Here is a 26,397-nt window from a genome sequence, read left to right on the forward strand (position 1 = left end):
TATAAGATTTTGAGGGGGCTTGACAAGGTGGATGCAGAGAGGATGTTTCCACTAGAACTAGAGGGCATGATCTTAGAATAAGGGGCCGCCCACTTAAAACAGAGATGAGGAGAAATTTCTTCACTCAGACGGTTGTAAATCTGTAGAGGCTGGGTCATTGAATATATTTAAGGCAGAGATGGACAGATTTTTGAGCGATAAGGGAGTAAAGGGTTATGGGGAGCGGGCAGAGAAGTGGAGCTGAGTCCATGATCAGATCAGCCATGAGCAGGCTTGAGGGGCCAAATGGCCTTCTCCTGTTCCTATTTCTTATGTTTCTTATGTTTCCGCTAGGAGTGGCTCACAAGATAGTTCGCGCCATATAAGTTCACGTCACAAGGGACAGTACATCATGTTAACAACACAATTTCACTTCATTCGTACTTCTGACTCACTCCTTTACTTGTACTGATCAGAAAGGCAGACAACAGCACTACAAATGACAAGGCTGCATACGCCGATGCCAGGCCTTGGTATTCTAAAGCCAATAAGGAGGTCCAGATTAGGGCTGTTTTGGAATGAATAATAACAACATACGAAATAGGAGCAGGAGTAGGCCATACGGCCCCTCGAGCCTGCTCCGCCATGCAATGAGATCATGGCTGATCTGATCATGGACTCAGCTCCACTTCCCTGCCCGATCCCCATAACCTCTTATCCCCTTATAGTTTAAGAAACTCTCTATTTCTGCCTTAAATTTATTCAATGACCCAGCTTCCACAGCTCTCTGAGGCAGCAAATTCCACAGATTTACAACCATCTAAGTGAAGATATTTCTCCTCAACTCCGTCTTAAATGGGCGGCCCCTTAATCTAAGATCATGCCCTCTAGTTCTAGTCTCCCCCATCAGTGGAAATATCCTCTCTGCATCCACCTTGTCAAGCCCCCTCATAATCTGTTGGAAGGTCGATGTGTAGGGCACAACTGAAGTCATTGATATTGAGAACATGGTGCAGCCACCTCCCTTACTGCACTGGCTACTCGGCTGGTGGTGGCTCAGGTACATCCTTGCCTTTACTTTGCTCATGGCGTGCCTCAGCATCTTCCCTGGTAAGGCCTCTTTCCACTGCTGTGATATGCAGCATGCAGGACACGACTTGTAGTTCTGGATTCCTTCTCAGTTATCGTGTGTCCTTCCCTCCTCCCCACGAGTGGTTCAAATAATCTGAAGCTTTGCTTGAGAATGCAAAACATCTACTCCATGAGCACCCAGTGCATCATTATATCTGTGCTCTGCTCGGGTCCGAGGCTTTGCTAGAGGCTCCAGCGGCCAAGGTTGCGGTCACTAAGTGAGGTCACCCGTTCCTTTGGAAGGAATATCATGAGCAGCTTGTGTCCAAAGTTGCAATAAGCATTTCAGCCCTGCCCATCACATAAGCCAGAATCTGCCTCTGGGATCGAAAGCAGGCAATGCTATAATTCTAAACAGAATGTTCTCGTTTCTGGGCCAGGATGGTATCACCCCTTTGGGTCGGTGTTATGGGTTTGCTGCAGCTTTAAATTCTGTACTCAATATCGACGATATTTATTATTCATATATTATACGGCAATGCTAATTTGCATTAAGTAGTGGATTAGCAAAGTGATTATTTTACATTGTAGGCAAAAGCTCAGGGAACAATTACTTTGTGGCTAATGAGCCATAATAACTACAGCTGTAGCTGATTAAATGAAATATTTATAATGTATCTGCTATGTTCTCTCCCAGTGAAATTAAATTAATAAAAATGTGAAAAATGCATCAGAGAATTCGATGTCTTGTTTGGCGTGGAGCGACCTTGTGCATTGGAATACTTATGAGGACAACCAAGGAAACCAATGCAGGTTAGAAAGATTTTGGAATTCTCTATCCCAGAGAGCTGTGGATGCTCAGCCACTGAGTATATTCAAGGCTGAGATCGATAGATTTTTGGACTATTAGGGAATCAAGGGATATGAGGATAGTGTGGGAATGTGGAGTTGATGTAGAAGATCAACCATGACCTTATTGAATGGCGGAGCAGGCTTGAAGGGCTGTATGACCTACGCCTGCTTCTATTTCTTATGTTCTTATAAGATTAAGACAAAGTTACAGCTTGCTACATAGACTGCTGTTGTCCTTGTTTGTAGTGGTTTGATACAACTGAGTGGTTTGCTGGGCCACTTCAGAGGATAGTTAAGAGTCAACCATGTTGACGTGGCTGGGAGTCATACATAGGCCAGAGTGAGTAAGGACAGCTAGTTTTCTTCCCTGAAAGGGAATCAGTTGGGTTTTTAACAACAACCGGACAGCTTATGGTCAATTTTCATTTCCAGACTTGAATTCAGATCCTCAAACTATTGTGGGATTTGAACAGGCATTCTCTATAATTAATAACCACTATGCTACACTACGCATTAGTCCTGGTATAAACAGTGGGCTTCATCACCTGCTGAGCACATGACTCCAGTGAGATCTGAGAGGAGGGTGGGATTACGTTATTCAACAAGTATTAGGTGTTAACCTCTGCTGACCTTGTCTAAGAAAGCAAAGCGAATGACAGACTGGTACTTCGAGTCACTCATCCCTGCGTCTGACATCTGTGGGTAGCTCATTGCTGTCAGTATTAGCAGAAGAATATTGATTCGACGAGTGACTCGGGCTTTTTAATCCGGAGGGGGTGCAGCATTCTCTGCTTCTTGAGATTATCAGCTTGACCTGCAACGAGCTGAGTACTTTTCAAAATGGATTTTAATCCTGAAACCGACTCGATCCTGTGACGACCGCTTCTAAACATAATAAAGGAAATGAGTCGCGAAGTAGACAGAGATGAGATGCTTTATGACGGGACCACTTGTTCCCTTTAACCTTGGAGACGCTGCTCATTATGGAATTAACAACATGGGGATTATGGTTTACATTGTCACAATAAAGCAGATGATGATTTGACTATAATATTAGAGTCCTTCCCTTCAGTTCGGGGTAAATAAATTATGACATTGGAATATTTGTCCTTTAAATGAAGTTGCATCCCAATCAAGGAACTATCTGTTATCGAAGTGTTAATAAAAGCATTTTAAACATGTACAAGGTTTCTGATCAAGACACACATTACTACACAGAAGGCAGCAAGTGGAATCTTTAAACAGCGTGGAGAAGCTCTTAAAATGTCATGAAAGGAATTAAGGTTTGACCGCTGATTGCTGTTCCTGATGTTAAGGTCTTGGTTTGTAATCTCCGTCTGCTGTGCAATGTGCCTTTAGAGTGCTTGAGTTAGCAATGATCACTGCCAGTGACCTTACACTACTCTATATGCCTATAACCATCAATGATTTGACAGTACTGTATTTGGGTACGTGTGCCAATTATCTTCCATTGGTAGAAAGGACAATTAATGAGGCTGCAGATGTTAGCTATGATTGCCAACACAGTATTGTTAACTTAAATTCGTAACTATCTGGCTGTAAATTGAGCACAGAAAGAGAGGTAATAAGGATACTTGAGAAGTATTACAACAGACTACAAAACAACAGCAACTTGCATTCATATTGCCCATATCTTTACCGGAGTAAAAGGTCCCAAGCCGCTTCACAGGAGCATTATCCAACAAACGTTGACACCGAGCCACATAACGAGATATTTGGACAGGTGACCAAAAGCTTGGTCAGAGAGGTAGGTTGTAAACATAGAAACATAAAAAATAGGTGCAGGAGTAGGCCATTCGGCCCTTCGAGCCTGCACCACCATTCAATGAGTTCATGGCTGAACATGCAACTTCAGTACCCCATTCCTGCTTTCTCGCCATACCCCTTGATCCCCCTAGTAGTAAGGACTACATCTAACTCCTTTATAAATATATTTAGTGAATTGGCCTCAACAACTTTCTGTGGTAGAGAATTCCACAGGTTCACCACTCTCTGGGTGAAGAAGTTTCTCCTCATCTCGGTCCTAAATGGCTTACCCCTTATCCTTAGACTGTGACCCCTGATTCTGGACTTCCCCAACATTGGGAACATTCTTCCTGCATCTAACCTGTCTAAACGCATCCGAATTTTAAACATTTCTATGAGATCCCTTCTCATTCTTCTGAACTCCAGTGAATACAAGCCCAGTTGATCCAATCTTTCTTGATATGTCAGTCCCGCCATCCCGGGAATCATTCTGGTGAACCTTCGCTGCACTCCCTCAATAGCAAGAGTGTCCTTCCTCAAGTTAGGAGACCAAAACTGTACATAATACTCCAGGTGTGGCCTCACCAAGGCCCTGTACAACTGTCGTAACACCTCCCTGCCCCTGTACTCAAATCCCCTCGCTATGAAGGCCAACATGCCATTTGCTTTCTTAACCGCCTGCTGAACTTGCATGCCAACCTTCAATGACTGATGTACCATGACACCCAGGTCTCGTTGCACCTCCCCTTTTCCTAATCTGTCACCATTCAGATAATAGTCTGTCTCTCTGTTTTTACCACCAAAGTGGATAACCTCACATTTATCCACATTATACTTCATCTGCCATGCATTTGCCCACTCACCTAACCTATCCAAGTCACTCTGCAGCCTCATAGCATCCTCCTCGCAGCTCACACTGCCACCCAACTTAGTGTCATCTGCAAATTTGGAGATACTACATTTAATCCCCTCATCTAAATCATTAATGTACAATGTAAACAGCTGGGGCACCAGCACAGAACCTTGTGGTACCCCACTAGTCACTGCCTGCCATTCTGAAAAGTACCCATTTACTCCTACTCTTTGCTTCCTGTCTGCCAACCAGTTCTCAATCCACGTCAGCACACTACCCCCAATCCCATGTGCTTTAATTTTGCACATTAATCTCTTGTGTGGGATCTTGTCGAAAGCCTTCTGAAAGTCCAAATACACTACATCAACTGGTTCTCTCTTGTCCACTCTACTGGAAACATCCTCAAAAAATTTCAGAAGATCTGTCAAGCATGATTTCCCTTTCACTAATCCATGCTGACTTGGACCTAAAATGTCATCTCTTTCCAAATGCGCTGCTATGGCATCCTTAATAATTGATTCCATCATTTTACCCACAACCGATGTCAGGCTGACCGGTCTATAATTCCCTGTTTTCTCTCTCCCTCCTTTTTTAAAAAGTGGGGTTACATTGGCTACCCTCCACTCCATAGGAACTGATCCAAAGTCTATGGAATGTTGGAAAATGACTGTCAGCATTCGCTATTTCCAAGGCCACCTCTTTAAGTACTCTGGGATGCAGTCCATCAGGCCCTGGGGATTTATCGGCCTTCAATCCCATCAATTTCCCCAACACAATTTCCCGACTAATAAGGATTTCCCTTACTAGATCCGCTGACACCTTTTATATCCGGAAGGTTGTTTGTGTTCTCCTTAGTGAATACCGAACCAAAGTACTTGTTCAATAGGTCTGCCATTTCTTTGTTACCCGTTATGACTTCCCCTGATTCTGACTGCAGAGGACCTACGTTTGTCTTTACTAACCTTTTTCTCTTTACATATCTATAGAAACTTTTGCAGTCCGTCTTAATGTTCCCTGCAAGCTTCCTCTCGTACTCTATTTTCCCTGCCCTAATCAAACCCTTTGTCCTCCTCTGCTGAGTTCTAAATTTCTCCCAGTCCCCGGGTTCACTGCTATTTCTGGCCAATTTGTATGCCATTTCCTTGGCTTTAATACTATCCCTGATTTCCCTTGATAGCCACGGTTGAGCCACCTTCACTTTTTTATTTTTACGCCTGACAGGGATGTACAATTGTTGTAGTTCATCCATGCGGTCTCTAAATGTCTGCCATTGCCCATCCACAGTCAACCCCTTAAGTATCATTCGCCAATCTATCCGAGACAATTCACGCCTCATACCTTCAAAGTTACCCTTCTTTAAGTTCTGGGCCATGGTCTCTGAATTAACTGTTTCATTCTCCATCCTAATGTAGAATTCCACCATATTATGGTCACTCTTTCCCAAGGGGCCTCGCACAACGAGATTGCTAATTAATCCTCTCTCATTACACAACACCCAGTCTAAGATGGCCTCCCCCCTAGTTGGTTCCTTGACATATTGGTCTAGAAAACCATCCCTTATGCACTCCAGGAAATCCTCCTCCACCGTATTGCTTCCAGTTTGGTTAGCCCAATTTATATGCATATTAAAGTCACCCATGATAACTGCTGCACCTTTATTGCATGCACCCCTAATTTCCTGTTTGATGCCCTCCCCAACATCACTACTACTGTTTGGAGGTCTGTACACAACTCCCACTAACATTTTTTGCCCTTTGGTGTTCTGCAGCTCTACCCATATAGATTCCACATCATCCAAGCTAATGTCCTTCCTAACTATTGCATTAATCTCTTCTTTAACCAGCAATGCTACCCCACCTCCTTTTCTTTATATTCTATCCTTCCTGAATGTTGAATACCCTTGGATGTTGAGTTCCCAACCTGATCATCCTGGAGCCATGTCTCTGTAATCCCAATCACATCATATCTGTTAACATCTATTTGCACAGTTAATTCATCCACCTTATTATGGATACTCCTTGCATTAAGACACAAAGCCTTCAGGCTTGTTTTTTTTAACACCCATTGTCCTTTTAGTATTATGATGTAGTGTGGCCCTTTTTATTTCTTGCCTTTGTTTACTCAGCCTGCCACTATTGCTTTTTACCTTTCTACCATCTGTTTCTGACTCCATATTACTTCGCCCTATCTCGCTGCATAGGTTCCCATCCCCCTGCCATATTAGTTTAAACACTCCCGAACTGCATTAGCAAATGTTACCCCCAGGACATCAGTTCCAGTCCTGCCCAAGTGCAGACCGTCCCTTTTGTGCAGGTCCCACTTCCCCAGAACTGATTCCAATATCCCAGGAATTTGAATCCCTACCTCTTGCACCACTGCTCAAGCCACATATTTATTCTAACTATCCTGCTCCCTCTACTCTGATTAGCACGTGGCACTTGTAGCAATCCAGAGATTACTACCTTTGAGGTCCTACTTTTTAATTTACCTCCTAGCTCCCTAAATTCAGCTTGTAGGACTTCTTCCCACTTCTTATCTATATCGTTGGTACCTACATGTACCACGACAACTGGCTGTTCACCCTCCCTCTCCAGAATGCTCTGCAGCCGCTCCGAGACATCCTTGACCCTTGCACCAGGGAGGCAACATACCATCCTGGAGTCTCGGTTGTGGCCGCAGAAACTCCTATCTATTCCCCTTACAATAGAGTCCCCTATCACTATAACTCTCCCACTCATTTTCCCGCCCTTCTGTGCAGCAGAGCCACCCACAGTGCCATGAACCTGGCTGCTGGTGCCTTCCCCTGGTGAGTCATCTCCCCCAACAGTATCCAAAATGGTATATGTGTTTTGGAGGGAGATTACCGCAGGGGACTCCTGCTCTTGCCTTGTCTCTTGGTGACCCATTCACTATCTGTCCTAACCCTTACCTGCGGTGTGACCAACTCACTAAATGTGCTATCCACAACATTCTCAGCATCGCGCATGCTCAGAGTGAGTCCATCCGCAGCTCCAGTGTCACCATGCGGTCTGTCAGGAGCTGCAGCTGGACACACTTCCTGCACACATAGTAGTCAGGAACACTGGAAGCGTCCCTGACTTCCCACATAGCACAGGAGGAGCATGACACGGGGTCGAGCTCTCCTGCCATGACTTAACCCTTAAATTAATTTATTTACTAAAATTTACTTAAACACCAAACAGCTACTTAGTAGTTCGCTGCCAATTAAACCAATCTAAAAGTCAGTCTAAAAGAGAGTTATACTTACCAGTTGAACAGCCAACCACTTACCAGCTTGGCTGTGACGTCACCTCTCGATTTCGCACCCCTCTATCTTTGTCTGCAACTGGTGGGCTGGTCTCTGGGCCTCCGTCTCCTACTCTTGCACTCCTTATCAGCTGCTCCAGTGTCAGCACTGGTAGGAAAAACAAGATAAAACAGCACCTGCCACCCCCGCTTGCCCAAACTCACCCACTTACCAAACTCACAAATGCCACTCTATGCTGTTGCATTCCGTGCTCTGCACGAGCTGCCTCTTTTTAAACTGTATCTAGGTCAGATGACTCACTACTGGTCAGTTGTTTACAGAACTGCTTTTAACTAGCTGCTAATTGCCTCCTACTGGAGAGTTACCTTGTTTTTCTCTGCCTAAACCTGAAAGATTCCCAATTATTTAACTTTTCCCCTTTAAATGAAACTGCTACTTACTTAGAAGCTACTGGCAATTGCCACTAACAATTTACTCCAGCCTCCAAATGGTTTAAAGAGAATAACCCTTAAAACTCACCCACTTACCAAACTCACAAATGCCACTCTATGCTGCTGCACTCCATGCTCTGCACGGGCTGCCTCTTTTTAAACTGTATCTAGGTGAGAGTGTCTTTAAGGAGGAGAGAGAGGTAGAGAGGTGGAGAGGTTTAGGCACGGAATTCCAGAGCTTGGGGCCTCGGCAACAGAAGGCACGGCCACCGATGGAGGGGGCGAAGGAAATCTACCATATAAATAAAGGATGAGACAAGGCCATTCATGAAGCCCATCCTATAATTATTTCAGCTCATCCAACCTAATTCTACTACTTTACCTGGTAAAGAAAGAAATACTTGCATTCATATAGCACCTTTCATGACCTCAGGACATCCCAAAGCTCTTTGGAGCCAATGAAGTACTTTTGAAGTATAGTCACTGTTGTAATATAGAAAATGCATAAAAGGATGGTAGATCATTCCAAAGATTTGTCATCCTTTGAGTAATTTTTCTTTTGAAGATTAGTTTTGCATTTAAATCGAACAGATATTGGGCTAGAAATTGCGTAGCACCCCGTTTGGGGCGATATCATTTGCGGGAATGGCAAAGCATCGCCGGGTGCTACACAACTGATTCCGATGTGAACTTCCGACTTAGCGCTCCGTGAGGGAAGTGGAACACTAAATCAAGTGCTACCACTTCCCTTGGAGCGCTAAATAAGAACATAAGAACATAAGAATTAGGAACAGGAGTAGGCCATCTAGCCCCTCGAGCCTGCCCCGCCATTCAATAAGATCATGGCTGATCTGGCCGTGGACTCAGCTCCACTTACCCGCCCTCTCCCCACAACCCTTAATTCCCTTATTGGTTAAAAATCTATCTATCTTTGACTTGAAAACATTCAATGAGCTAGCCTCAACTGCTTCCTTGGGCAGAGAATTCCACAGATTCACAACCCTCTGGGAGAAGAAATTTTTTCTCAACTCGGTTTTAAATTGGCTCCTCCGTATTTTGAGGCTGTGCCCCCTAGTTCTAGTCTCCCCCACCAATGGAAACAACCTCTCTGCCTCTATCTTGTCTATCCCTTTCATGATTTTAAATGTTTCTATAAGATCACCCCTCATTCTTCTGAATTCCAAGGAGTAAAGACCCAGTCTACTCAATCTATCATCATAAGGTAACCCCCTCATTTCTGGAATCAGCCTAGTGAATCGTCTCTGTACCCCTTCCAAAGGTAGTATATCCTTCCTTAAGTAAGGTGACCAAAACTGCACGCAGTACTCCAGGTGCGGCCTTACCAATACCTTATACAGTTGCGTTTGTACTCCATCCCTTTCGCAATGAAGGCCAATATTCCATTTGCCTTCCTGATTACCTGCTGCACCTGCAAACTAACCTTTTGGGATTCAAGCACAAGGACCCCCAGGTCCCTTTGCACCACAGCATGTTGTAATTTCTCCCCATTCAAATAATATTCCCTTTTACTGTTTTTTTTCCCAAGGTGGATGACCTCACACTTTCCGACATTGTATTCCATCTGCCAAACCTTAGCCCATTCGCTTAACCTATCCAAATCTCCTTGCAGTCTCTCTCAGTCCTCTACACAACCCGCTTTCCCACTAGTCTTAGTGTCATCTGCAAATTTTGTTGCACTACACTCTGTCCCCTCTTCTAGGTCATCTATGTATATTGTAAACAGTTGTGGTCCCAGCACTGATCCCTGTGGCACACCACTAACCGGAAAAGGACCCATTTATCCCGACTCTCTGCTTTCTGTTCGCCAGCCAATTCTCTATCTATGCTAATACATTTCCTCTGACTCCGCGTACCTTTATCTTCTGTAGTGACCTTTTGTGTGCCACCTTATCGAATGCCTTTTGGAAATCTAAATACACCACATCCATCGGTACACCTCTATCCACCATGCTCGTTATATCCTCAAAGAATTCTAGTAAGTTAGTTAAACATGATTTCCCTTTCATGAATCCATGCTGCGTCTGCTTGATTGCACTATTCCTATCCAGATGTCCCGCTATTTCTTCCTTAATGATAGTTTCAAGCATTTTCCCCACTACAGATGTTAAACTAACCGGCCTATAGTTACCTGCCTTTTGCCTGCCCCCTTTTTTAAACAGAGGCGTTATATTAGCTGCTCTCCAATCCGCTGGTACCTCCCCAGAGTCCAGAGAATTTTGGTAGATTATAACGAATGCATCTGCTATAACTTCAGCCATCTCTTTTAATACCCTGGGATGTATTTCATCAGGACCAGGGGACTTGTCTACCTTCAGTCCCACTAGCCTGTCCAGCACTACTCCCCTAGTGATAGTGATTTTCTCAAGGTCCTCCCTTCCCACATTCCTGTGGCATGCAAATTTTGGCATTGTTTTTGTGTCTTCCACTGTGAAGACGGAAGCAAAATAATTGTTTAAGGTCTCAGCCATTTCCACATTTCCCATTATTAAATCTCCCTTCTCATCTTCTAAGGGACCAACATTTACTTTAGTCACTCTCTTCCGTTTTATATATCGGTAAAAGCTTTTACTATCTGTTTTTATGTTTTGCGCCAGTTTACTTTCGTAATCTATCTTTCCTTTCTTTATTGCTTTCTTAGTCATTCTTTGCTGTCGTTTAAAATGTTCCCAATCTTCTAGTTTCCCACTAACCTTGGCCACCTTATACGCATTGGTTTTTAATTTGATACTCTCTTTTATTTCCTTGGTTATCCATGGCTGGTTATCACTTCTCTTGCCGCTCTTCTTTTTCACTGGAATATATTTTTTTTGCGCACTATGAAAGAGCTCCTTAAAAGTCCTCCACTGTTCCTCAATTGTGCCACCGTTTAGTCCTTGTTTCCACTCTACTTTAGCCAACTCTGCCCTCATCCCACTGTAGTCCCCTTTGTTTAAGCATAATTTCTGATACAACTTCCTCATCCTCAATCTGTATTACAAATTCAACCATATTGTGATCACTCATTCCGAGAGGATCTTTTACGAGGTGATCGTTTATTTTTCCTGTCTCATTACACAGGACCGGATCCAAGATGGCTTGCTCCCTTGTAGGCTCTGTTACATACTGTTCTAAGAAATGAAGCAGGAGGGGCAGTAGCGGCAGAGCGCTGCACAATGTCCCGTGTAGCGCTGCCGGATTCACAGGCTCCTTCCTTCCCTTAAAGGGAAGGGTCAATGCTGAGGTCATTGGGAGGCTAAGGCTGGAAATGATCAGTAATGGCACCTGTGATTCACGAACTGTTGCCCCAAGCACTCCAAGAGAGCGCAGGGCTGAACAACTGCAGAATGGACATTTTTTTTCAAACAACACATTGGGGTGATAATAAAATTTTGGCCTATCTGACCACCAATGCCTTTAATTACCGCTCCCCAAGCGGCCAGCCGAGGTCACAACACCTCCCCTCCAAGTTACACACCATCCTGATTTGGAAATATATCGCCGTCCCTTCCTCGTCGCTGGTTCAAAATCCTGGAACTCCCTCCCTAACAGCACTGTGGGAGTATCTTCACCACACGGACTGCAGCGTGTTGAAGAAGGCAGCTCACTACCATCTTCTCAAGGGCGATTAGCGATGGGCAATAAATGTTGTCTTTGCCAGCGATGTCCACATCCCGGAACAAATAAAAAACAACTCCTGGTTGTCCTGAGAAGGTGGTGCTAGGCCTCCTCTTTGCTGCAGTCCTCATGGTTGGGAATTTCTGGATATAGACCCAACACTATTTTTACTGGTGGTTGCAAATCATCTGAACACTCAGGAGCAGTAACCCTTTGTGCACAAATGGCAATGGGAGGACTGTCAATGCAGAATACCACACAACTGGAAACATAGGATCTGCAAGCAAGTGCTCAACACCAGTGTTGAATTTGGTGGATGCAAATCTCAGTGAAAGGGAACTGCTAGCTCAGCGATTCAAAGGTGCACTGCGCACTGACTGATCTGTGTGATGTCTCCTGCTGAGACCTGGAGGCATCTAGTGCTTTGGAAGTTGAGTGCAGTGATCATGTTCAGTTCCACTGTGAATGCTCTCTGGGCATTGGTCCTTGGCTGGTTCCAGGAGCTGGAATAGGACTAAGGCTTTGCTGCAGAACCTAGCTTGACAGGAGCAAGGCTCGGCGCATTGGGCGCAAGGCTCAATTATGCCGTCCCTGAATTTCCAGTGATTCGTTTTAAAATCGCGACTTTCTGGGTCCAAGCTTGTAACCTCCACTGTGCTGGTTTCTGATTTCGCTGCTGGCATTCTTATTTCTTTCACAAAAGTGAGGGTGCCCTTGATGGCCAAACTTTTTCTTGCTTCAATTTATGCATCAGCTTCTCAAACACAATCTACAAACGTGCCCATGTACTTACAGCAACCTTCCGTTGGTGAGAAATAATATAAATCTTTACTCCCCTTAGAGTTCATTTTGATTTTGTGAACAAAGTTAAAATTACCTCTGCGTTTTTAATTCTATGAAATAGGAGTTTAATTTAGTGTGCTTCATGGCTTGCATTTAACACTAGTTCTTGCATTTCTTTAATCAATGTGTTTTATTTGGCAGTCATGAGGGAAAGCTTTAACTAAGAGTTTTTCTGCAGTTTTTCCACCGCTGCCTTTGTAACCCACTGAGACTAACTTGTAACAAAATCTCACTGTCTTTGAAATTTCGGAGCTAAATAGTTTCTGCTTTTCAGTACAAAAGGCAGACAAGGAAATTAAAGCAACTGAAGTAATGGATTTTGGGGTTGGGGGCACAATTTTCAAATATGCAGATGATACCAAGATCTGTGCGAGTGTTAGAACTATAGAAGGTGCTTGTCTGCTTCAGGCAGATCTTAATGTGTTGGGAGATTAGGCTCAGGACTGGAAAATTATATATAACTTAGATAAGTGCAGTGTTATGCAAGTGGGCAGGGCAAATGCTCAACATTCATACACCCTCCAGGGAATGGCTTTAAAGATGGTGGAGATAGAAAGAGATTTGGGCATTCTAGTGCCTACATCCTTAAAGCTACATGAGCAATGCTGTGCAGCGATAGCTCGAGCAAATTGGGTGTTGGGGTATATCCATAGGACAACTGAGTTTAAGATGAGGTATACTGTTTTGTCCTTGTACAAGACCTTAGTCAGGCTGCACTTGGAATACTGTGCCCAGTTTTGGTCTCACAAGGTGGGTGATATTGAGGCTCTGGACTAATTCCAAGTCTAAAGCATCTTAGTTATCAAGATAGGTTAAAAGAGTTGGGACTCTATACTTTAGAGCAGCGTAGACTGATCTGATTGAGGTTTATAACATAATGAAGGGAATAGATGGTGTTCCAGCTGACAGTTTATTTCAATTAAATAGGTTAGGCAGGACCAGGGGTCACAAATTTAAAGTGTATGAGGCTAGATGTAGGTTAGACATCAGGAGGTGGTTCTTTTCCCAAAGAATAGTAGGCTTCTGGAACAAGCTGCCCTCTCATGTGGTGGATGCAGACTCGCTGAATTCCTTTAATCGAGAGCTGGATTTTTTTCTGGCTGTGGCGGAGATCACCTCTTAAGGCAAGTAGGTACTGCAGGGAATTCAGGGCTAGATCTCCTGGATTAATTTTGATCGTCTAGATGGGTCGGAGAGGAATTTCCCAGGTTTTTTCTCCCCAAATTGGCCTGGGTCTTTTAATTTGTTTTTTTACCTCTCTCAGGAGATCACATGGTTTCGGGTGGGGTGGAGTGTATATGTTGTGATACGTAAGGAATCACAAATGTATGGGGCAGGCTCGATGAACCAGAGGGTCTTTATCTGTCCATCATTGTTCGTATGTTCGTATAACCTTGAGACTAGTCACTCTCTTTAATGTTGGTTAAAAGGTTAGCTTGTTTGTACACTCTTTGTCAAGCTGCATGGTTTCCCAGCTGCAATTTCATTATATCTAAATCCCTAAAATTATCAGTAAATGCAGTACAGGGGGAAGGGATAGAAAAATAAGCACTGTACACTTTACTGCTGCAGCTCTTTAAAGCGTTGCAGCAGCACTTTGAAATCCTGCCTTCATACTCGCATGTACTCAGGGGCATAACCTTGATGTGCACAGTTAATTAGGGCTCAAAGTGGAAGAGCTGGCAGGAATGACCATGCACATTAACTGGATGTCGTACTGCACATTGTTCCAGGAACATACCTGACGGAAATGGTACCTTTGAATCTTCTATGTGTTAACTCACAGAGTGGTCTACAAAGCAGAAACACACTGAAGTGTTCAAATGGCGTCATAAACCGTGAGAGTGAAGCATAGCAAGTTAATGTCACCTGAAGCTGAGATGTGCCATCCTTGAACCACGCATTTCAGCCTCTGCTATTCTGTGGAATATATGCAGCCAGCGACACAGGGTAGTTTTTTATCCATTCTCAGATTCCTTTCTTGTTTCTGGCTGTCATGGTAGATAATGATGGACTGAAGGCCACTACAGCCAAATCAGATCATTTGGACTGAAATGACACCGTACCATATAACCTGAACTGTAGTGAGATTGGGTCTCATTTCACTGCATGTTATGGGAGAATTCCACCCCTATTAAAGTTAGCAGCATTGTTCAAGAATACTAAAAGATAAGCTTCTACATGGCTCCAAATATGCACATAGAATCAGACAGCACAGAAGGGAGCCATTCGGCCCATTGTTTATGTGCTGGCTCTATCAAAGAGCTATCCAATTAGTCCCACTCCCCTGTTCTTTACCCATGGCTCTGCAAATGTCAAAATATTCAATTAAAAAAGTAAGACAAAACAATTGTGTGTTGATAGTTACCATGAGGTCTCCATCAGAGCTATCATTGTTGCTGCAACTATTTTAAGTAAACTTTAAATCAAGTGCCCTCTTGTTAAAGAGGCACTAAAATTGACAAAAAGTCAAATTATACTTTTGAAAAACACTATGGTCAAATTAAAATTTGGTTGCTAGAGGTGATGATGCACTCCAGTCCCTCCGGTGCCCACCTCTCGCGGAAGGCCACGAGCGTACCGGTAGATACTGCGTGCTCCATCTCCAGGGACACCCTGACTGGGATGTACCTGTGGAAGAGAGACAGGCAATTGCTGCATGTCTGAAGCTATGCATGGAGGGAGGCCAGGTTTCCCGCAGACCCTGCCGACTTTACCAACGGGGCCTGATTTGCATGCGAGGCCTCGGTTTTCCGCCCGCAGCCAGCCAGATGGAGAGGCTGGCTGCGGGCAGGACTAAGCCGTGCGGACGAGGGAGGGAGGGTTCGTGTGGGGGCTGGGCCGTTAAAAGAATAGGATGAGGGTTAGGCCGGGTGATTGAGCAGAGGATCAGGTGCGGGGGGGGTGCGGAGAGAGGATTGGGACCTGATGATCAGCGGGGGGTGGGGCGGTGGTGTTGCAGGGAAGATCTGGGCCAGCCACCGGTGGGTGAGGGGGAGAGAAGATCATGGCTGGCATCAGCATCATCAGTGGGGGTGGCAGAGGCCTTGTGTGGTGGGGGTCTCCGATCGTGGGGGGGGTTAGGCAGGGACCCTGAATACAGGAGGTAGGTGTAAAGGCACTTACCTCATGGATCTAGCAGTCCCCACCTTGCTATAACTGCCGGGTTTTACAAATTGGGTAAAACCCATCCACATGCAGTTAAAAACAAAGTGCAGGTTACAGCCTCATTATAATATTTAAATTGCCGCCCCGCCCCCTGGGAGCGGGTTGGCTGCCCGACCCTGTCCTGCCTCCGTGAAAACCGGAAGTGGGCGGGTTGGAGGGAGGTCAGGTTGGGAATCCCATTTTTAACTATTTAACTGCCCCCACCCTCCAAACCCACCCGTTTTATTTTTAGGTTAAAATTCCCTCCAATGTTTCAGGTCGATGACCTTCCATCAGAACCGGAAGAAGTTAGAGATTTAGGAGTTTATAAGCAATTATGGAGCCAGGTAAAAGGGGAAGGGGGGGGAGGAAAGAACAAAGGGGAAAAGGCTGTCTTAGGGTGGAGGGTAGGAGTGATTAAATGACAAAAGGGATGATGTTACACATCACTGAAGGCAGAAAATTTTGCTTCGCCAGCTCGTGATTGCACATCCCAGTCCGCAATTTGCCATGTGTTAATTTTAGTGGGTGGAAAACCACCGCCTGAGGGCATGGAATGTCCTTGTGTGCTAGGAATGCTGAAGCAGGGACCTTACATTTCTGGAATGAGGGAGAGCTTCGAGCTAAGCACCGTAGATGTTCATAAATAAAGTAACAGAAAACGTGTGGAAATGCGGGCCAATTGGCAGCTGGAAGAGAAAAAAACGTTAAGGGTCCCGCCGTGACCCTCTATCAGAACTTTTATTTTTTATCTCCGCTGTATATTTATAAAACAATGGAATGAGATAAATGGGGTAAGGCTGGTCTGCCTCTCATGTGGAGCAACGCACTGCCAAGCAGCCTGCCGAGAACTGAATGCCATTATTACACTGTGGTAAACAAGCTTGAATGACAGGGAGCTCTGGGACTTTAACCAACAACCGCTATGATATTGAAGATGGCGGCCAACCACCTGTGCAACCAGGGCTGCCTGTTAGCAATTAAGTTGCATTATGGCTTAAGTCCATGTTGGTGATGGGTGATGTCATTCGCTCAGCATTATGATTCTATTACTAAACTAGCAGGGGGAGAGAGATTGATTGCAGTATCTTGAACTCGATGAAAAAGGGAGAACGATATAACACAGAATAAAGTAGGATAGAAAAAGTGTAGTGTGGCCTTAAAAATGAAGGAGAATAAAGAGAAAGAGAGAGATGGACAGCACTTGTAATCAATACCCTCTATAAACGCTTTCTCATCTGTCACACTCATTGTCCATTCAAAGATAACAAATCCTATTGACCCAAAGGGTCACTGATCTTCATTAGAAATACTGAACAGTATGTTGCAACTGTACAAATGTCACATACATATCACATCACCAACCCGAGTATCACTGTCAATCACAATTCAGTGCTGCACACACCAGATGTTTTCTTATGGTTACGATGAATTTGGCTTCAATTTGTGGCACGAGAATTTTAATTAGTTCAAATAAAATGTTAATTTGTGTAATATTTAAATGGCTTTGAATGGGTCCAATGTGCATTCAGTACCTTTCTCCCAAATTATCCCTAAAATTCATGACACTGGCGCGATGGATGGTGATGGTTGGTGGGGAAGGGGCTAAGGGATGTTGTGGACCAATTTGTCAAACGCCTAGCTCTTTATTTATTTTATTGTACCTCACTTCTGTTACAGATTTGTTAACAGTCACTGCATACAATATTTTGGGCATCTGATGTAGGAACCAGCCGAATAAGATGTTAAAGTATTTAGACAGGAACAGAATGTCAAGGTCGCCGTACATCACCACTGGGGCTGGGCAATGTTCACAAACTCTGCTGTCATGGCTTTTGACATGGTCTGAACCCCTCGACGTGTCACTGTCTTGTGACACACAGCTTGTTGTTTATTATGCTATATATAGAGAGAGGTGTCTGGAACAGCCAGTCCCATTGATTGACTATTGATTGTCGATACAGATGTTGTAAGTACTAGGAATGCAGCATTTGCACATTGTGAGCAACACTGCCAATAAATGTAGCTTGTCAGATGATCAACAGTTCATTAATTTCATTCCAATATAAAATGTACCGAATGAACACTTCTGAAAGCATTTGCTGAGGAAACAATGAATGGCTTAAAATTTAATTTATCCAGCTTCAATTGTTTATCCATTGCGAAATCTCCCTCTATTTTTTTAACAATTGAGTGTTGATTATCAGTTTTTCCCCGCTCTATGAATGAAGTATGTCATGCAAAATGTACTTTAGACATGTGAGACAGTTTACATTGAGACTAGGAATGCATGATCCAAAATCATTCCAGTTTCATCCTGGGACGATCTTGATCAAAATCCGGAAAATTGTGGAACGAAACTAAAGAAATCAATCAGTAGTTTCTCTGCAACTTGTTTCTTAAGAGTTCAATAATGGCCCACTACCAAGCTATTTCCACCTGAGTCCAAAAGAATTCACTAATAGCTTTGTTCGTTAATGGAATCCAGATTGCGTATAAGGTTCGAAGCATTTTAGTTTCCAGTTACCAGTATTACGAGAGGATCTGGGGCTCATTTTTCTCTCCCATCCATGTCTTCTCGAATCCTGTGTCCAGTTGACCAATCTAGCATCTCCCTCTGTACATCGTTTCTTCCAGCTTGGGTCTTTCAGTTATCCAGTCCCTTCAATCCTACATTCATTTGTATCTGTTTAATGTTGTCATCTGGCAATAACTCTGTATCCTACTTGGTTTGGCCTTTATATATCTCCGTCTGATCTGGCTCCATCTTCCTTTGTCCCAGTTGGCTGTATTTCTATGTATTTTCTGTGCCAGATACCCATGGAGCTTTTATCTTTTCCAACTGGATGGCCAGTTTTGAGCTGCTAGATCTGTTCTCAATCTATCCCACACAGTGGTAGTGCCACACAACACGATGGGGAGTGTCTTCCGTGTGAAGATGGGTCTTTGTCTCCACAAGGACTGTGTGCTGGTCACTGCTGCCAATGCTATCATGGGCAGATGCATCTGCGACAGGTAGATTGGCGAGGACGAGGTGGATCGGAAAATCAAGGTGTCGGAGCCATATCTCCGATTCGTGCTCTTTTCTAGCAAGAGGCTGCTCTGTGAGAGCAGCTTTGCTGAATTCACCCTTACCTCTCTCTGTTTGAGCTGGCTATAGCTTAGAAATTACGCTTTGTGAAATCAGCCAATTAACCTGTATTACACTCACATGACATCGCACTATTTTATCATAAAAATTAACTGATTTGAAATACAAGGGTTAATGCCTGTGTTAAGATAGCTGGCAGAAGAATGTTGTAGGAATGCCTCAGATGTTTGTTGACTGTTATCATAGAGTCATGCAGCATACAAGGAGGCCATTCAGCCCATCGTGCCTGTTCTGGCTCAGCTCATCTCTGGTTCTCCTGCTAATTACCTTAAACCCGTGTCCTCTGGTTACCAACCCTCCTGCCAGTGGAAACAGTGTTTGCTTATTTATTCTATCAATATCCTTCATAAATATCATGAACAGTAACTTCTATGCTGATGTCTCTCTCTTTCCCAGTCCCAGCTGGCTGTCTCTATGTCTCGAGGTCCCTGTGGTGAATTGTCGTGGTTTCAGGATTTTTGATCTTTTTTCATGGAAGGAATTTGGGAATGAGTTATGTTTAAGTGTTGTATTTGAAAACAAAGTGTATTTGCACAGGTTTTAAAAACCATAGTCTCCGGCCACTGCGATGGAGTGGATGTGGGGGAACTAAAGTATTAATGGGCCAGACATTAAGATGTGTATTAAAATTAGACCAATCAGTGTGTGATATATCGCAGCTTCCAATAAACTTCAACTGAAATAATGAGAGTTAATTTACTCATCCCAGACTTATTAAGCCAGGATGATCCTTTTTGTTCTGACAAAGGATCACAGACCCGAAACATTAACTCTGTTTCTCTCTATAGATGCTGCCTGACCTGCTGAGATTTCCAGAATTTTCTGTTTTTATTTCAGTATTTTGCTATTGTAATGTATTTGCTTGTGGGGTTCCTTGCTTAAGAATTCATAGCAACACATTGCTATTAAGAAATAGTCGATTTATTAGCAAAGGTTTAACAATTACACTGCACATTACCAGTTCATCCACTAGGCTCACAACTGCATACCTCATCGTGGATGACCTAGACCTAACTGGCTGGGGTTTTATTGAGTCTTGTGAACATCACATGACTGGCTAAACCACTCATAATGCAACAGCTCTACAAACCTGTGAGCATGCTCACATGTGAATTCATTACACCTATTCATTTTGAGAATAGCACGATAGGTTTTCTGGAGTTCCACCCCTCCCCCCCGCCCCCCACCCCCATGAAAGGGGAGGAGGGGTAGTTGCTTTTATTAACGGCCTTGCTGGCGAATCATCGAATGGGAGGAAGTGAGAGAGACAAGCCTCCCACTTGCTGGGAACACAAAGAGAAGAGACTCTGGTGGGTAGGCAGCTTTTGAACAGGAGAAAGCGAGGGCTAGATGTGGGACTGGACGCTAAAATGTAAAAGGTTAATCTATTGCTGTTCGAGGTTGTTAAGAATGAAAGGTGATGCCAAAAACAATCCCAAGAAAGCAGGTTTATTAATTCTGTTCTCAATTTTTGAAGAGAGAAATTAAATTGAGTGAAGAAAATAAGATTGAGTTTATAACTGTTAGTCTGTATGTTCACTTGGTGTGTGGAACACAAAGCAGCTTAATGATGTACATCAGGTCTCATCTCACCGAGTGTTTTTCAATCCTCCTTCAGAGAAATTGAGTACACTTGCAAAAATCATAATGGCCCTGAAATCCCGGCCTCCCCGGGTCTGTACGGAGTTCCTACCGACCCGGGAAGGCATCGGAAATGTCGGTTTCCAGCACGCAATGCGCATGCGCCGGAAACCGGTATTTCCGATCTGCCAAATTTCTGGCTTGACAGATGGCCACATCTCGGGAGCGAGGACACTTGTAAGTGTAAATTTCCGATATTTACGCTTACAAATGTCCTCAAAAATCTTGCGCCTGAAAAAGCAGGCGCATAGCCTACTTTTACAGGCGCAAGTGTTTTAAAACACACAAAAACATATAAAAATAAAGTTATTAAAACATATTTTATCATTAAAAACCCTCCCCACAACAGTAAGTTTATTTTAAAAAACTTTAAAAAGAATCGGGAAATTATTTTTTTAAGACATTAATAACTTTAATTTAAATTAATGTAGTGTAATTATTTTCTATTTTTTATTAGTGTTTTGGGTGTTTCAGGCTCTATCACAATCATAGTAATAGGAGTTTAGGGCCTTGCGGAACTCGTATTACTATGATACTTTACGATTGGCTGCCCAGAGCCATGTGACTCCAGCTGTAGGCCTGCGCACGTGTCGATGTGCACGCGCTGCAACTGGCAGTCAGGAGAAGCATCAGCATCTGAAAGTCGAACGTGGGCAGCAGCTTAAAGTAGGTGCGTATTTATACTCTAAAATGCCTGTGGGAAGGCCAAAATGGAATTTCAGGGCCATTATCCAGTTCGGAGCTCAAGGGTTTCCACTGTTACACCCCTGGATTATGCTATCGTATAATTAGATATTGGGCAGTATGGGCACATGATGCGAGACCCTTGGATGTTTATGGGAGTGACTAGAATATCTAAGACAGACCCACAACCTGTAACATGAATAAGCACTCAGGAAAGGTTGTTTTTCATGTACTCACTGGTGGCTGGAAACCTCGACTTCTCCCAGCGCACATTGGAACATTGTCAGTGACTTGCCTTTGATTTGCCATCCATTAATTTCCATGGGTACAGAATTGTATCCTGTGTGCCCACAATTGTCTGAAATGTGCTGGCAGTGGATGAAGTTCCCTGCCACCATTGGTCACTCAAAGACCAGCCTCGTATAGGTCAGAGCAGCTCAGGTGTATTGCTGAAAACAGCCCAAATAGCCTCCACTAACACACCTTGCAGTAAATGGTACGTGGATCATTGGATAGCACTTTCTCGATTCGCAGTTAAAAGATTGCAGGTTCACGTTCCACTCCAGCGACTTGAGCACATAATCCAGGCTGACACTCCAGTGCTGTACTGCGGGAATACTGCACTGTTGGAGGTGCCGTCTTTCGGATGAGACGTTAAACCGAGGCCTCGTCTGACCTCTCAGGTGGACATAAAAGATCCAGTGGCACTATTTCGAAGAAGAGCAGAAGAGTTATCCCCGGTGCCCTGGCCAATATTTATCCCTCAACCAACATCACTAAAACAGATCATCGCATCTGATAACAACAGTGACTACAAAGTTCAAAAGGTACTTCATTGGCTGTAAAGCGCTTTGGGATGTCCTGAGATCATGCAAGGTGTTGCATAAATGCAAGTTCTTTCTTTCTTTTGTGATCACTCTCTTAATTCTGACAATTAGGCTCTGCTACCGTTGAATACAAAACATGGAACGGATCAATATGCTGTCGGCCCATGTTCCTACATCTGTCACAGTACGCGATGGCTCTGTCTTAGCTTCATTTGTCTGTGAGGAATTTCAAATTCCCACCTGAATTTATGCGCTTGTGAAAGGGTTAAAAACAGCATTAATTTGGCTGACCAACATAAGGGTCTGGGGTCCTTAGTCACATGCCTGTGCAATATAATTGATATGTAATCAATAAACATCTGTGGCCTTTCCGGTGCTTCAATCACACACAGCATTAAGCTCCTTCCAGAGGGCATTCTGGTCATATTCTCAATTGGGGTTCCTGTCATGATGGACGATAATGAGCATCTCAGGGTCAATAACAATCCTAATAACTAAACAAAATAATTTTAACACTATGGTAATTAATCACAACTTGTCAATGCTGTAACACCTCTATTCTTGCTGTTCATATTGCGATCGCATTCTGTGAGAATGTACATCAGGTAATGAATTCTTCCAGCAATTTATAGCCCCCGAATAATTTAGTATCATTTTGTGCCCTCCATATGTATTCAATACACCTTCAGGTCTCCGTCACAAATCCAATATCCTTTCTGATCCAACATTGTAAAATTGATATCGCTTTCAAGTCTACATCAGGTGGCATCTTGAAACAGTAACACAAAATTAGATTATGATACCGGAAAGATAAAAAGCATTTATTTCCAATGTTCTCCTCTTTTCTCCACTCATCCCCTGGATGTTGCTGACTTGCAAAATTACAGTTCTACAATCAGAGGCAGTGTTTGGGTAGAGGAGCTCGGACAATCATCTGTGGATCATTGTCGCTTGAGAAACAGGCGTGTATTGAACAAAACCAACTGAAAATTAGGCTGGAGATTCTCCATTGTAGTGCCCTGTGCAAGTTTCCGCTGGTATTTCCAGCAGGCCAGTGTAATTGTCTTGATATGTAAGTAAACCCCAAATTACTTTGCAACACAGGTTGAACCTCCCTAATCCGGAACTCTCGGGACCTGGCCTGTTCTAGATAAGGGATTTTTCCAGACGAGGGGTGGTTACGTTAAATTAGATGGTACGGGTACTGAGCAAGGGGATATCGGGGCTGGCTGGCTTGGGGCTGGCAGTGCGGCAGAGAGATCATGGCGGTGGATCGCGGGGTCAGGCCAGCGATTGCGGGAGTCAGCAGCGAGGAAGGATTTCAATTTGTTCAATTTGTTCACGTTGGAGTTCTGCGCATGCGCCACCTGGTGCCGGCAATGGTTCTGGATGAGGGGTGGTTCTGGATAAGGGAGTTCTGGATAAGGGAGGGTCAACCTGTAGCTTTTGTGCAGATTTATGACATTTTCACTGGGTAATGGTAACCACTGGCTGGTTTGAGCAACCAAATAAACTGGGTGACCAGAATTGCTGGGCCAGAGCTTTTGATGGAAGGGCTTTTACAGAACTCTGCCTTAAGACTGCAAAGAAAAAGAAAGAATGACTTGCATTTATATAGCACCCTTCATGATCACCTGACGTCTCAAAGCGCTTTACAGCCAATGAAGTACTTTGTGAAGTGTAGTCACTGTTGTAATGTAGGAAATGCAGCAGCCAATTTGTGCACTGCAAGCTCCCACAAATAGCACTGTGATAATGACCAGATAATCTGTTTCAGTGATGTTGACTGAGGAATAAATATTGGTTCGGAAAGCAGGGAGAACTCCCTTGCTCTTCTTTGAAATAGTGCCATAGGATCTTTTGCGTCCACTTAAAAGGACCGACAGGGCCTCGGTTTAATGTCTCATCCAAAAGGCAGCATCTCCGATAGTGCAGCACTCCCTCAGTAATCATCATCATAGGCAGTCCCTCATATCGAGGATGACTTGCTTCCATGCCAAAAAGGGATGTGTTCACAGGTGTTTCAATGAAGGACCTAATATTCCAGGTCCCGAACTACATATTGAAGGGTGGAAGATGCCTGTGCATTTTTTAATGTGTGGTGGTCGTTGCACACCAGCCACCACAAGGGCTTGACAGAGATAGGTCTTGGTCCAGTGGCAAAGATTAACCAAGATGACTGGAGACCAGCTTTGCTGCATGGAACTAGTGCGCACACATATCGCAGTATGGGCTGGCCCGTGCTGCTCCTGGGCCCTCGCCTCTTCTGGGCCCGAAATGTGTTTGAAATTGCCCTGGTTGGGTCAGGCTTCAAGTTGCCGCTAATACATTAATGATTTAGACGAGGGGATTAAATGTAGTATCTCCAAATTTGCGGATGACACTAAGTTGGGTGGCAGTGTGAGCTGCAAGGAGGATTCTATGAGGCTGCAGAGCGACTTGGATAGGTTAGGTGAGTGGGCAAATGCATGGCAGATGAAGTATAATGTGGATAAATGTGAGGTTATCCACTTTGGTGGTAAAAACAGAGAGACAGACTATTATCTGAATGGTGACAGATTAGGAAAAGGGCAGGTGCAAAGAGACCTGGGTGTCATGGTACATCAGTCATTGAAGGTTGGCATGCAGGTACAGCAGGCGGTTAAGAAAGCAAATGGCATGTTGGCCTTCATAGCGAGGGGATTTGAGTACAAGGGCAGGGAGGTGTTGCTACAATTGTACAGGGCCTTGGTGAGGCCACACCTGGAGTATTGTGTACAGTTTTGGTCTCCTAACCTGAGGAAGGACATTCTTGCTATTGAGGGAGTGCAGCGAAGGTTCACCAGACTGATTCCCGGGATGGCGGGACTGACCTATCAAGAAAGACTGGATCAACTGGGCTTGTATTCACTGGAGTTCAGAAGAATGAGAGGGGACCTCATAGAAACGTTTAAAATTCTGACGTGGTTAGACAGGTTAGATGCAGGAAGAATGTTCCCAATGTTGGGGAAGTCCAGAACCAGGGGACACAGTCTAAGGATAAGGGGGAAGCCATTTAGGACCGAGATGAGGAGAAATTTCTTCACCCAGAGAGTGGTGAACCTGTGGAATTCTCTACCACAGAAAGTTGTTGAGGCCAATTCACTAAATATATTCAAAAAGGAGTTAGATGAAGTCCTTACTACTAGGGGAATCAAGGGGTATGGTGAGAAAGCAGGAATGGGGTACTGAAGTTGCATGTTCAGCCATGAACTCATTGAATGGCGGTGCAGGCTAGAAGGGCCGAATGGCCTACTCCTGCACCTATTTTCTATGTTTCTATGTTTCTAAAATATAGGGCTCAATTTTGGCCAGGAGTTGCTCCGTTTTTTTTGGAGTAGGCTGCTTTTTCTGGCGTAACTTAAAAATCCCAGTTTCTCCAATCAATTTGCACCAGCGTAACTCACTTAGTTACGTTTTTTTTAGATTAGTGTTTTTTCTCAAAAAGGGGTGTTACCAGCCACCTACACCAGTTCTGCCCATTTAGGCAACTTTGGCCAGCTAATAATCACTCCATTTCTACTTAGGCCAGCGTATGTGGCCACTTGAGAAAACTCTTGCAGAGAGATAAAGAAATCGGCGCAGGTAGGTACATCGGAGGCCATTCGGCCTGGGATAGGGTAGGGAAGTGGAGAGAACGTGGACCTAAATCAACCAAGTCTTACCCGTAGCAATGTTTACAAACAAAAACTAACAATTCTATAAGAAATAAAAAATTAAAGTCCTACCTTCATCTTCAAACTGCAATTCACCTTTCTGCACTCAGCCTGGGAAGGCAGCGGGCCGGTGCGGGAGACCACTCGGCCTGGGCTAGGGGCGGGATAATGCACCAGGAGGCCACTCGGCCTGGGCTAGGGGCAGACAACGTACGGGAAGGCCACTCGGCCTGGGCTAGGGGCAGACAACGTACGGGGAGGCCACTCGGCCTGGGCTAGGGGCAGACAACGTACGGGGAGGCCACTCGGCCTGGGCTAGTGGCAGACAATGTACGGGGAGGCCACTCGGCCTGGGCTAGGGGCGGACAACGCAACGGGAGGCCACTTGGCCTGGGCTAGGGGTGGGACAATGCACCGGGTGGCCACTCAGCCTGGGCTAGGGGCGGGACAACGCACTGGGAGGCCACTCAACCTGGGCTAGGGGCAGGAACGAGTGAACTGATTGGCATCAGGATTCAACAGAAAGACTGCAAGCAAATCAACGGAGAAGCTGGGCTGGGGAGGGAGGGAGCTGGCAAGCATCAGGGTCCACAG

Source organism: Pristiophorus japonicus, chromosome 16, assembly GCF_044704955.1.
Source record: "Pristiophorus japonicus isolate sPriJap1 chromosome 16, sPriJap1.hap1, whole genome shotgun sequence".
Taxonomy (NCBI): domain Eukaryota; kingdom Metazoa; phylum Chordata; class Chondrichthyes; family Pristiophoridae; genus Pristiophorus; species Pristiophorus japonicus.